The following is a 14,906-nucleotide window of genomic DNA, read 5'->3' on the forward strand; positions in this document are numbered from 1 at the left end:
ATGTTTTGTTGAAGTGAAAATGGAGTGTTTGGACACAAAGAAAGGACAATTATTTAAACCCAGAAACACCATTCCTTTTTTTTTTTTTTTTTTTTTGCCTCACCTTTCTGTCTGTCCTGTGTTTGTTTTATGTTTCACTTGGGTGTGCACAGCCCTCAATGGCATAATGTAGAAAACAGCTTGAAATAAACATGATAGGTTAATTTGCCATGAGGGCCGGTGATGGTCACAGTCACAAAGAAGAAAAAAAATTGCACATGAAGCTTAAGCAGTGGCACCATGAGTGGTTGGTGTCATTTTTGAGCAGACTTGCAGACAAAAAAAAACAAAACAGAAACACCATTCCCATGCTTTGGAAGTGCTTTTCAGTCGGAATTATGGTCAAAAAGGCGTCGTGAGAAAAGAAAAGATAAGATAGACTTTATTGATCTCACAGAGGAGAAATTTACTGTTACAGGGCTCTTAGAAACAAAAAACAGAGGAGTGCAAAAAGTCACGAAAGTGCAAGAACAAGAGGATGATATTAGGATTGTGGAGGAAAACATCAGGCCGTCTGCTGGAAAACCCAACCTTGGTCACCACTGAAGCTTCCAATGAGACAAAGATCTGAAACAAATGGCCAAAGTAGTGAAGAAATGGTGAATTTCAACACGTTGGAGTCCAGATCTGAATCCACTGAGATGGCAAGGAAACCTTCAAAACTCAAAGACATGGAGATCATCACAAAGACTAGTAAAACAAAGTGTTAGTGGAGACTGTTAGCAATTACAAGAACTGTTTAACACGGCAAATTAATTACTGAGAAGGAATGTGGATAAATCTGGACATAGCATTTTTAGTAAAAGCATAAATAAAAACAAAAACTTACTTTACATTTATCATTAACATCTTATCTTAACATCTTGTATCGCTTATTTATGCCTTTTCCAGCTGGAAGGAACCTACTGATCAATTTAAAAAAATCATTCTATATCAAAATTTGCCCTGAGCATAAATAATTTTAGGCTTAACTGTAGCGCTCTAAGAAAACAATATGACATTCTGTATCATGATATAAGAAACACACCAGTAAAATACAATGAAACAACACAGTTTAATATAAAACATCAAGAACCAACATTTTTACCAAACCATATACTCAGTAATGACGCAATATATTGCAAAATAATGTGATATATTTCATGTGATGATGGTCTGATACCATTTAATATACGATAACGTGTAGAAGTGCAGCACGTTGCAATACATTCTGATTATCTCATTTTTTAATTGGTTCCACACATGGTAATGCACAACTCCAGAAATAAACAGAAGAAAAATAATGCTCAAATCAAAATACAATTGAGTTTAAACATTCTATGACTGAAAAGAAGCAGGAAGAAGACATTATTTTCGCTGTTCTTTATTCAGAACAGAAAGAAACAGCAGCAACAGATGTTCTGTCATGTACAGTTACAATAACACAAGATAAAAACCCTACTTTTAATGAAAGAAAACAACTCTAATTATTCTTTATACATCTTCTTAAATTTAAATATATTTGTGCAAACTTTTAAATTATGTTGCCTGCACTTTTGTCGTGTATATGCAACCACATTAAATCAAGCCAATATATATGATAATTTAGTTACAATTTACCTTAAAGGAACATAAGTACAGGTACTAATGAAGATGACATTCAGTCAAATGTAATTACAATTAAATCCGGAAGCATGTGGGGCTGATTCAGAGGATTGGTTTATTTCTGAACTGTATCCTGTTGATTGCATGAATCCAGTATAGATCTGTACAGTAAACTGTGGGTAGAAACGCAGCCAAATGATGTCCAAAATGCACTAATAATCACACGATGTTTCATAAGCTCAGGTGACGTCTTCACTCTTCGTCCAACAGTTAAAATGCAGTTTTGCTCGTCTCTCCGAAGGTTTAAAGTTCTGCATGAAAACTGTTTGACTCAGCAATCCCCTGGAAAACCCACTCCTTTAGTAGAGCTTTAGGAAACATCAACCTCCTAGAAATGAAACGGCTCCAAAACTCAAGAGACACTTGAATATTCCATCTCGCTCAATTTGTCCGGTCAGGAGAAATTGACAGATATTAGGTAACGCTTGTTTTCTAAAATGTTCCAAGAGTGAAGCACTTAAAGATGATGAAGCCATTAGTTTACTGCAGTTTGCAAACAGCTGGAAACTCGCTTGTAGTTTAGGAAATGATAGCAGAGACAACATAAAAGAGAGATTCAGCATTGAAGCATCCTCCTGTGGGGGGGAAGATGCTTTTTAAACCTTATTTTGGGCCAAAGACAGCAAACCTTTGAAACTTTTTTCATCTGTTTGGTCTGACACATGCAGTTTAACTGTCCCAGTGACCACTGAAGTCACAGTTGTGTGTCTCTCCCCATTCATTTAGATAGAAACCCGGTCAGGTTAGTCCAACAGAACTGCCCAAGGCTGTTACCAGGACGTCTGCCGAGTGTTGAGACTTGCTCAATAGGACTTTTGTTATTGAAGCACTTTGTTTTCACTGAAGAAAAAGGAAATTTGGAACCAAGATAAAACTGTACTTTGAAAGTGTGAAAGTTTCCAGTAAGTTAATGACACAAACAATGTCTAAACAAATGTCACTTGCATACATTTCCTTATTGATCCACAGGTATTTATTAGATTTTGATAGCATGCAAAATGTATAAATCTTAGATAATTTGGTCCGTTCATATTGGCTATTTTATAATTATTAAATGTCAATAGTAGAAAGTAACTAAGCGCATTTGCTCAAGTACAATTTTGAGGTTACATCACTTGAGTATCTCCATGTAGTTCTACTTTATTCTCTTACTTCACTACAGTTGTAAGTGAAATATTGTGGATTTAATCCACTGCATTTATCTCATAATGCTTGTTAGTTTTGGATTATTATTTATTGATAATCAATGAATAAATTATGCTGTAATATTTTAGATTGAAATAAAAAACTTTATTGATCCCTGAGGGGAAATTAAAAGGCTGCCCAGCAGATGTAAATCAGTTAAATCACTTCATAATCATTTCAGCTCCTTAAAAGTGATTAACACATCATGCATCAATATTTATAATCTAATATTATGATTTAGTCTGAAATATGCCATTCAGCATAATGAGTACTTTTACTTTTGCTACTTTAAGTGTTACTAGATGCTGATACTTTTGCATTTTTACTGAACTATAAATTTTAATGCATAACTTTTACTTTATTCTCCTACTTCGCTACAGTTGTGAGCGAAGTATTGTGCATTTTACTCCACTGCATTCATCTCATAACACATATTAATTTGCAGATTTAATTTACTGGTATGAAACATAACCAACAAATAAACTATGGTCTAATACTGTAAATTAAAACAAACCTTTATTGATCCCAGAGAGGAAATTAAGCAGCTAGCCAGCAGATATAAAGTGGGGAAGTCAAGTTTACCAGTTCAATTAAAGATAAGAGAAACTTTATTGATCCTTTGGTGGGGAAATTCACATGTCACAGTATCTGGATACAGATAAGGCATAAAACAAGCAGTACAAGAAATCATAAAAGTACAATAGGGCTCAAAAAATAAAGATAATAACAAAGGTGCTGATAGAGACGATATACCAAGTTGTGATTAACACATTAATGTATCAGTAATTATAATCTAGATTATGCTTTAGTCTTAAATCTGATTCTACATGAGTACTTTTATTACTTTAAGGGAGACTAGCTGCTGATGCCTTTGGACTTTTTTTGATGTATAAATTTAAAAGCATTTCTACACTGTAGTATTTGTGGTCTGTCTAACATCAGGTGTTTGTATCATCAGAAACTTGAAAAATCTGAAGAATCTTATAGACAGACTTATTCTTTTCTCCACGTGTTCTTAAGTGTCGGTTCTCCATAGAACTTGACAAAGCTAAACGCCCCACAGTCTGGATCCTGATCTGAAATGAGCTCTGCCTCTCCACTTTCAGACGGTGAATGCTGGGCGGAGCGCTCGAGCAAATTGATCCCAGATTTGATGGAAAAGTCCTCTGTTGCTCGGGGGTATCAATCCGCTGTCGCCTTTTGAAGATATAGCGATGCTGTTTAGCATTCAAAAAGCGACTCCCAGAGAGAGAACAGAAGAGTGCAAATATGCTTCATTTCTGAGTCCCTGTGGTAACACAAATGCACCCTATCAAGAAATCCCAAACAAAGGCGAAGCGAGAGAAGGCCTGAGGCGTCAATACCTGTCCCTTCACCTGTACCAAGAAAGTCTGTCTGCTCATCTAATTGGCAATCAATCTACACATGGACAAATCTGGAACATACTTCTTTTCCTCTTTCGGTGACTGTATTCCAGCAGCAAAATGTTATTGAAATTCACTCATTGCACAAATAAAACAGGTCGGTGTAACATCCCTGTTCTCAGCTCTAGTAGTGCACTTTGTTACTCAAATCAAAAGAACGGCACATATTGTCAACAAATACTCGTGACGCTTTGCATTAAAGCAAGAAAACCAAGGGTGAGGAGATGCTGCTCAGACTTTGTTTGCCCTGAATTTCAACTAGCTACTTCCTAAGTCTGAGTTAATGTGCATTTCCCATCACGATGAAATGGAGATAAACACGCTACTTTGAAGTTATGCCCCTGCTGCTACTCAAGCACACACAAATATATTTAAGCCCCCCCAATTCCAGCTTTAAAAGCGGGATGCTATCACCCTGCACAGGATGTAGCTTACCGGAGCCACACATCTGGAGTGGAGTGAGGCGCCTCAGAAGCAGGGATAAGCAGCAGCAACCCCACCTCTGCTCTGAAGCCGGGCAGGTATCGATGCTAATGGTGCTGGGGCGGCCTCGCAGCCCGACACCTGTATAATCTCCTCTAATACTCTCACCACCCGCGGCTGTTTACGTCCCCATTTGCCTGAGTTATTCCTCCACACATGCATCATATTTGTGAGATCTGCAGCCACTTATATGGAAACTATTGAGTCCGAACAAGTTAGTGTGTTTTATGAGGAAGACGGAGCAAGAGGGAATAATGTCATTATGCATTTGAATGAATGTATTTGCGTCTATATTTGTACCTGCCAGTGTTGTCAGGTGCTTAAACCAAATAATCCCAACCACTGCTTTTTTTTAAGCAGGCACACTCTGATCATCCTAATGTGTAAGCAAAGAAGTTACAGCATTTCTGTTGCATAAACCAAACACAACTTGAGGATCAGTATAAGTGGGATTAAGTCATTCCTGGCAGTTCTAAGACAATCGGGCCTGGTGAATAGTCTGACTGGATTATCATTCTGCTGTAGAGTAGGAAACGGCTCTGGGTTGTTTTTTTTTATTTCTTGCGACCAGTTTCAACTATCTTGGGTAGTGTTAAGCCCAGGATGTAGAGATGGTGCCCCAAAATAGTGACCTGAGATTTGTTTTGGTGAAACGGTATGCACGCAAGGAGGCAATTACTGGCATTAAAATGGATAATTCACCAAAAGAACATTTACTGAAGGATTTTAAGTGTGTATGTTGCAGCTTGAAGGTTATTCGCCCAAAGTGAAGTGAAAATGGTAATGTAAAGACAGCAGAAAAGGAGGGAAAAAAGCCATGTGAAATGTGCAAAATGGCCAGCTGATACCTGAAGTCTACATCTGGTGAGACAGACTAGATCTATGGTCAATTATTTCTAATACATCAGATATAATCAAAGGGATTGGTCGAAATTAGGGACACACGTTTCAAGTAATGTCTTAACCAACAGCTGACAACCTTATTAATAGATAGCATGATATGGATCCAGTAGACATTGTTACATGCCCTGATTGTGGTCATGTGACATACACAGCTCCTGCTACAAATGTAACATGACATTAGTTGCTTGTCTAGCACAACCAATTAGCTACTGGCTCGAAGAAGCAAAGATTTAGTGAACTTCTGCTCATCAAAAATATGAGACATCTGGCTGGTTGCCATTTAGCGCCACAGGAGACTTTCTCTTGGTTGCACTTTACTGCCTAAACTCCCACAATGCTCTTTGCTTGCCACCACTGAACTGACAAAAGTCCAAATGACCAACTCCTAGAGTCCTCTGCCGTATCAGTTAATATACATACAATCAGTTAAAATCATTAATCTTTAGTCAGTCAAGCAATAACTAATCATAATCCTTGTGAATTCAAATTAACAATGGATCATGTGTCTACTTGTGTGTTAAAGATGTCTTTGATACTCATAATCTGAAATAGGGATTTTCGAGCTGATGGAAAACCAGTTTTGTTTTTGTTTGGTACCCGTAAAAACACATTGACGCATATTGAATGAAGCACCACTATCACACCCCAATATGTGGCAGTTTGTACCAGTTTTTCAGCTATTTCTGCACACACTGCCGGAATTCATCACATATCCACATTAACACTATCCACTCTTTTCATTTCTCAGCTTGTAACCTTCAATTCCCTTCTCGTGTCCTCTCATTGTGTTTCCCACCAGAGATGTGAGTGGAGGACACGAGGAAGAAACAAGAGGAGCCGAATTTAATTTACCAAATGAGGCGTCCTCGTCTCCGAGCAGTCGTTTTAAAGTGATGTTAATTAAATATGACGTGTGGCAGCCTATAACCTACCACCGTGTGGGTATTTTATCATCTCTGACAGCTTAACATAACAGTTGTCTTGACACCTCCCAGCATAGATTTCATTTTGCAATGCAGCAGGCTGACAAGAATGTACAGATGCCATACATTTTTATTTTTCAAATGAATTCACACGTGCTGTGAAGTATGGCAGAGCTGTGACACAGAGAAGATACAAACAACAAGTGACATGTTAGGATTGAGTGATATGTTTTATACAAGCTTTTTCAGTCCTGCTCCCGGCATGGTTTGTGTATTCTGTCAGCTCTTTCATATGCGACAGATGCTGAAAGTCTTATTTAAAGGACACAGTGAGGATACACCTGAACATCCTCACCCATAGCTCCTTCAGGAAAGCCGCCTTTCTCCTTTAGATGCATTTTAGGAACTGTCAAGATGGTACATTAAGTCTGCTTTCTGTGGCACTGGTGAAAGAATGAAGGAGATGAGGGAGCTAAAATTCTAGAAAAGTTGAATGTTTTAAGACAACGTGCCCACCTTCTCTCCATTTCTATTCCTTCCTACTCATGACTTGATATCGTCATAATTCGGATCCGACTGGCATCTGGTTCTTTATCGAAACCACTATTTTAAAACCTGAATCCACCTATTTTTGAATGGGAACTAAACCAGTTTTCTGTCATTTGAAAAGCCATCGATCCATTTATTTCCTCTGCTTCTCCAGAGTTGTGTTATAGTGGCAGCTGTAGTGTTTAAAGGGCATTTTTAGACACGAAGGATTGCACTTTTTCCCAGCATTGGACACTTGATGGGTGTACAGCTGGGCAGTGGATGGTAGATTATGTAGAGCTGCACTTTAATAGAAATTAACGCAGGATTTACCCCCTATGGCCGTGCAAACATTAGTTGCTTGTAACTGTATGAGCTTTACTCAGACCGTTTCTACTCTTGGATTTCAAACCGGGCCAACGTGGCGGCTCGCTTGGAAGCTTTTATTACAACAAAGTTCCAAGAAATGTTTTTCTAAAAGCATTTTAGATGAGAACGATGTTATACAACTGCTGAATCTGTTCATTTTAGATAGATATCTGGCTAAAAGTTTTTCAAAAGTGAAACTACACCAGTCTGATGAAATGAAAGCCACACATAATACATGTATTTGAAACATTTATTTCCCCCTCTTTTCAGCAGACTCTGTGTAAACTACAAAAATATAAAGGACATGCAATGAAGATTTCATATGTTTTTTGGAAGTTGTTTTGCAAGAAAATGCCTCTCAAGCTAGTCTAAGTTGATAGACAGGTCCAAATATGTTAGCTCTCAAGAGCATTAAATGTCTCAATAAACAGCACTTTGACAAATATCAGACACATATATTAAACAAATAAAAGCTAAAAATCCCAAATGACCAGACGTTTCTCAAAGATATTTTCTCCAGATGCAACAAATTCTGCTCCTTTCACTAGAGTTGAAACCATTGATAGGAAAGTGGTTTTCTCTGCTGACATGTCAGTCACGTTGCTTGCAGTCTGAATACAAACTTTCATTTCCAAATCACTTACAATTCATCAGTCTCATCCTGAATTCCCTCACTGGCTTGTTAAGATCTGTCAAACTTAGGAAAGCTTCCTGTACAGCTCACTTATTTTTCCCAGTAATCATGTCCTAACCTCGTTTGGTTTTGTTGCTTGTTGCTGTATCTGATTTTTGTTGCTCGTCTTTGTGTTTGAATGTTATTTCCACAGTTTAGGGCTGCATTCAAGCAAAACAACCAAAAATCCAGGTGCACCGAAATCACACCAAATGTTTAACTAATCGATTTGTTGCAGGAATAAAACAAAGAACTCAATCTTATCTTTTCAGTATAAAACAACAATGTTCATCTGATTTATGAGCAAAGCTAATTTTTTGAGTTGCATATTTTAGTAAAATTTTAAAGTTACCATCTTGTATATTGCACTTTCAATTCATTTTATTAACTGTATGAATTCAAACATTGATCAAATCATATAAGAGCAAATTTGTTGATAGAAATCTCAACAAGAACTCTCAGTGAGACATCGATGTCTCTGTCAGTGAGACATCGACCCATGGCTCTCCACTCCTCATTTGCATGAAGTTGCCAAACCCTTAAATTTTTGCAAATGAGGAGCATGTGAAGTGGTGCCCAGTTTCTTGAAATTCAACCAGAAGGCATAAAAGTGACAGATCTTGTAGACAAGTACCATCAGCCAGTCATTTCAGGCGTCCCTCTCCTCAGCTAAGTTTTCCAGCTCCTCTAGATCAGATATACAACCCTTCCAGCGAGTTCTGGGTCTGCCTCGAGGTCTCTTCCCAGTTGCCCGGAAAACCTCCAAAGGAAAGCGTCCAAGAAACATCTTAATCAGACCCTCAAACCACTTCAGCTCTTTTGTAATTCATTCCTTCGGCCACGACCCAGAGCTCATGAGCATAGGTGAGGGTTTGGACGTGGACGGACTGGTAAATCGAGATTTTCACCCTCTGGTTCAGCTCCTGCTTCACTTGGAAAGTCTGGTTGGCCTGGCTTACTGCTGAGACTGCAGCCCGAACAGAAAATCACTCCTCTTGCAGTTCACTTCTACTTGTTTTGTTTTTTCAACATGAAATACTACTGTTTTGGTTCATTGTCATAGCAGGTTGTGGTTTTCGGCAACAACAAGCTGTCAAAACTACCTGTGCAGCACCAACTGCCATAAAGTTATAGAGAAGCTGGTGAACACGCCGGAGCAGTCGGCGTTCGCCCTGAGGCCCAGATTCCAAATGAATGCTAATGTTGCTCTTATCTGCTGAATGAGTAAATAAGCAACTCTAATATAAATCTGCAGCAGCATTAAATCTCTTCGCAGTGCAGACCTGCAGCGGCGCTAATATTCTGTGGCTTCTTAATGTGTCCCGCTAACTCGTCAGTCAGACTCAGGAAAAGCTGACATCCAGCACTTTCTTTTTTCCTGCTCGCTAGACCAGCAGGAGCCCAGAAAGCCTCAGGTTTACTCTGTATCTTTGGGTAATTTGAAATTTTGTTATGAACTTGCACCAACTGAAGCACAATACTGGTGTGGAGGAAATCCATGTCAGAATCGAGTTTTAAAATCTTAATTGTTTCAGTTCATATTGTGCTCGTTTTTTCTGTAAAGCTGTGTTTTGTCAGGTTGCTTTTTTTTTTTTTTTTGGTGTCTCGTAATAAATTCTCAGAAAACCCTCAGGGCCATGTAGTTTCATTCCATTACAGAAGCACTATGAAGCAGAAAACAGCAGTTATTAGCCATTGAGATATCTGACAGGTATTTTCTTTCCTAATTGACTGATTACTCAGTGAAAAAATGCTGTAAAATGGTGCAAAATGTGTTTAATTACTCCCTGAGGCTTTAGTTAACATACTCAAATTCTACTGTTTTCCAACCAGAAGCCAAAAACAAAAAAAAATGCTTCATCTACTCCCCTGAAAGCCCGATAATCATCCACATTTGGGCAGCTGGTACCAGTGAATTTGTCGTTTTCGGTTTATTTTCCAGTTGATTAACCAGCTCTGGGGTTCTGTTTGGCTTCTGGATGTTTAGAGGAATTATGAAACCGCTCTGTTTTCTTGGGGTCAGCTGAAGCTCAAGAGCAACTTTCTTTTCTAGGAGGTTAATCCAGCCAAGATTGTTGCCATGGAAACGCTCAGTTGTAAATGTATGGTTGTGAAAAGGCCTGCTGAGGCGATCCTGCCTCAAAGGGCGCAGCTACATTCAGGCCCAGAGGCAACCTGTAGGGCTGAAACCTTGAGTGTTTTGGTTCGATTTGTGCATCATTATGGCTCAGTTATATACATGTTGTCTTTCTTTTGCTGCTTCTAGTTTTGTCAGGTCTCTGGGGAAAGTTGACCGGACACGTCCATCATGCCGAGTCATTTTTGAGATAAATTGTCTGCGTTCGGTTCCTCCAGCTTTTCTCATGAAACTGCTTGATTGCAGCTTGCAGATACCGACAGTGTTGATGCAAAAGATATTGAGTACTTAGCAAATCTGCTTTCAACAAATCTGAAACAGGAAATCTGTCTATTGTATTATATCAGATCAGGCTATTACCTGCTGTTTTTTATATAAAGTATTATCATTCAAAGTTGGTTTGAAACCCTTGAAATGTCTCTGGAAAAAAATCATGTTGTTTTGAATGCTGATTGGCTTAGTAACCAAGACATTTTTCTATTCTATAAAAGTTTTCAATGCTTTAATATTTTGGTATTTTTGCAGATATCCTATCATTTGCTAAATTTTAATGTCTTACCTCTTACTCTGAATTGCCTTTTGCATTGCAAACTAGAACTACATAAGACTATATGCAGCTCTACATGAGAGAACGTTTCACACTTGACTCCAGATTTAAAATATTAATAGAGTGATGGTCATCATCCTCAGTCAGACATCGGATGGGATTGAGTTGGCTCGATTTGTAGAATTTACTGGCCAGCTACGTAAACACATAGTAGGACTCTGGTGTTTTCTTTGATCTTAAAGTACAAACAAAAACCCCACAAACATGCATTTAAACAAGGGAAACGCATTATAGAAGGAAAATGCATGTTAATCTACAATGTACACTTATTTTTAAAGTCTACCAAAGTTTGGTGCAAAATATATCCAGTGTTCATGAAGTCACTATTATGTGCATGAATGCACTTTAAAGACAGCTCATTGTTTCTGCTGCTGCAGGTTTTTAATAAAGTCAAAGAAAAGACTGACTCACAGCTAGCTGTGGGCAGCAAACATGACTTCAGTAGGTGTATTATTGTTTCTGCTAAATCCTAACTTACATTAAGTAAAACTTGAAAAACCTTCAGGTAAGATCCTGACATTTTAGACCTGCCTGAGTCACACCAATAGCTGTGTTTTGACAAACTTTTCAGTATGTTAGTCTATGTAGTAGATACCAGTTGACGACAAATCACAAACAGGACTAAAGCTAGGGCTGTATCTACCTTGGCTGTGCTCTCTAGGTGACAATGTGTGATGCTGAGAGACCAAAAACAATCAGCGACTCCAGAAAATGCCACTAATGATGCAGTCAGATGCATCAAGACGATACTGTAATGTATGGTAAAAGAACCTCAGATCAGAACCTCCAAGTCCGAGGCTATGGTTCTTTGACGGAAACTGTTGGGTTGCTCCCTCTGGGTTTGGAGGGAGATGCTTCCCCAAACAAAGGATCTTGTTCACAAGTGATGGGAAAATGGAGAAGGAGATAGACAGGTGACTTGATGCGGCATCAGCAGTAATGCGGGCTGAATTGTCATGGTAAAGGGGGAGCTGAACCGCAAGGCGAACCTCTCAATTTACCAGTCCAGCTACAATCCAACCCTCACCTATGGTCACCGAAAGAACAAGATCGCGGATACAAGCGGCCGAAATGAGCTTCCTCCACAGGGTGACTGGGCTCAGCCTTAGAGATGGGGTAAGAAGCTCAGAGGAGGACCAAAAAATGCTCAGCTTCTTCATATTTGGGTGAAGAACCAGTGGTGGCTTTAAGCTTCGATGACTTGACCAAGGTTATGATTTGGAGGAATATCTTTTTCTGCCACAAATGAAAAGAAATCAAAGAGTAGCAAAATAACAGAAGAAAGATCTGTTGACAAGGATTCATTAAATAGGGCATATTTTCTGCTGTATTAGGACTGACACAATCCCTTTCAAATAAGGCATTGGTTCTTCTTTGAATAGTTAAATTCCTGGTGGGTGTGATAGAGGTAAGTTTTTAGGCATTATCTTTTGTTAAACTAAATATTTTTGTGGTTCAAGACAAGATTTCCTGTTTCTATTAACTGTTTTAGTACCTTATTAACCTCAGCTCCATACAGTTGTTGTATCCACCTTCTTTAAATTGCCAAACAGACTCATTTACTCCATTTCACACACTTCTAAACTTGACTTTTGGACTGTTTACAGACTAAACGACCTTCTATGTGTTGTATAATGTTGTCTCTTGTTCCCAGCAGCGACGGCGGCCAGAAGGATGATCTGAGGAGTGAAATGAGCCACATACCGTTTATTACCAAATGGGCAAACCAGGAGCTGTTTCCTCCGTTCCAAGGTCCACTGTTATCGCGGCCTGTTGTTTAACAGTCAATAGAGCAGGTAAGTGGCAGTGACTTGATGTTGTACACACAATCCCATCTGAGCTCCACAACGCCTGATGTCCTCCTTGCAGTATGGCACCAGATAAAAAAAACAAAAAAAAATCTCCCATCTGAGTTAAAAAGAATGACTTTGTACAATAATTCAAGGCCTGGCTGTCAACACGTCGTCCCACAGAGAATGAGAATAGTCCATAATTGAGCCATGGCAGACGAAATGGACTGTCTCGAACATTTCTGTTGTAAAACTTTGTGCGGTAATGAGGCGCCGAGCTGGTGGCTTTTGTCCAGCCAGCACACATGTGGGACTTGTTTGGTAAATAGTCCTGTCCCCGGAGAGATTAGGGACGTGGGTGGTTCAGGGAAGGACAGAAAACACAACAAGGACGGGCTTTAATGCCAAACTATAAGCACTTGTTCTTGTATAATTAATTACACAGCACTCTCTGTCCATCAGCCAGTGTGTGAATACATGCCATCGATACTGGAAAGAACCGAAAATGTTTGATGCTACACTTCCACCGGAGAAACGCCTCTACTGCTCCGAGGCTCCTCCGACAACACTTTATGTTGTTGGGCAACTTTTCAAACTGCTGCCTGAAAGTCAGCGTGGAGAGAGTCGAATCCTCCCTGGCTGAATTCTCTCATCTTCATCAAAGACGTAACACACTAAAGGTTCATCATCCGAATCAAGCCGCTACTGCACAGTAGCATAAAAAACATGCTTCTTGCACATGCTGTAGAAAGAGTTTGGTCTCTGCAGCAGACGCATCAGATTATAGATGCACTTGTGAACTGCAAATTTGCTTCTGTGGCAAGAAATGCGCTTAATGATCCGTAAAATGCAAACATCAGCAGCTACAAAAAACACGGTTCTGGCACAAGATGAAGAATAGAAGGTGGGATTTAAACAATAATGTAATGGTCCCTCTAATAACATCACTGCCACCCTGATGTACTGGCCGATGAGAAACAGTCTTATTACATGGTGTTGAAAAGCTTTTGGTAAATATGGACTGCACACTTTATTTTCAAAGAAACTTTTTTGGGAATATAAGATGTGCAATCATGTCAGATAAGAGAAAATAGCCAGAGAAGTCACAGCAAACCCTATTCTTCTGCTACAAAATCATCTTCAGTCTCACCTAAATGTAGAATCCAGAAGCTGTGCATTCTATTAATTTGAGATTCATATATGAACAAATTTTATATCACATTTTAAGTTCAGTCAAATGGAACCAGAGCTATAAAATCATGTTTTTTCAGATAATACAGTTAATTTATAAAGTTTTATTCAGGTGTTGTGGTGAGATAAGTCAATTTACAAAGTGTGCTTGACAGTTTTGGGGGACATGAGATGTGCAGAGTATATAAAAAATTCTCAATATTCAGGGTTTGTTTGGAACAACAACTCAACCAGGATGCAAAGAACCAGCCATGTTGTAATATCATTTAAATCCCCCCTTTTTCTACAAAAAAAAATCATCACCAGTTGCATCAAAATGTAGAATCCATAAGCTCTACATTATATTAGTTTTAGTTTTCTAGACGCACATAATTTGTCACATTTTTCAAATTCAATTGTATGGAACCAGAGCAATTAAATCACTTTTTTTCCCATATAATACAGATAATGTATTAAATTTTACTTCAGTCTTTTGATAAATCAATTTACAAAGTGTGTTTGACAGTTTTGGGGGAAACAGGATGTACAAACATATTAGAATAGATAAAAAAATTCATAATATTGTAGGTCTGTTTTGAAAATCCACGATGCAGTGAATATCTTTCAAATCCTCTTCTTCTGCCACTAAATCATCTCGAGCTACGCCGAAATGTAAAACTCGGAAGCAGTACATTATATCAGTTTTATATATGCAACAAAGAGCCATAAAACCACAGTTTTTCAGATAGCACAGTTAACTTATTGAGTTTTATTTCGGTGTTGTGGTGAGATAAGTCAATTCACAATGTGTGCTTTTCCAAAAATAGCACCGTCATGGAGCAGATGACCTCAAATGTGGTGCAGATGTTCTTCTGCATGTTTATACAACAGAGATAATATCCGGCTCATAATTACTTTGCAGCGCCATATTCAGTCTGAAATTTATCAACAGCTGTTTTCCCTCATCCCGTGTGAGTCTCCTCTGTACGGAACACTGTAAAGGGGATGAATGAGTGGACAACTGGATACAT

General features: G+C 38.7%; 1 long non-coding RNA gene across 1 annotated transcript; it reads right to left on the reverse strand.

The window, feature by feature from the left end:
• Positions 1–405: 405 nt before the first annotated feature.
• Positions 406–12,951, reverse strand: LOC127537698 (uncharacterized). Its single transcript, XR_007947496.1, has 2 exons — positions 12,620–12,951; positions 406–606 (listed from the first exon to the last, which is right to left on the reverse strand). It is a non-coding gene; the product is annotated as an uncharacterized LOC127537698 (long non-coding RNA).
• Between the last annotated feature and the right edge of the window lie 1,955 nt (positions 12,952–14,906).

The sequence above is a fragment of the Acanthochromis polyacanthus genome, chromosome 16 (assembly GCF_021347895.1).
Source record: "Acanthochromis polyacanthus isolate Apoly-LR-REF ecotype Palm Island chromosome 16, KAUST_Apoly_ChrSc, whole genome shotgun sequence".
In the NCBI taxonomy this organism is placed as follows: Eukaryota; Metazoa; Chordata; class Actinopteri; family Pomacentridae; genus Acanthochromis; species Acanthochromis polyacanthus.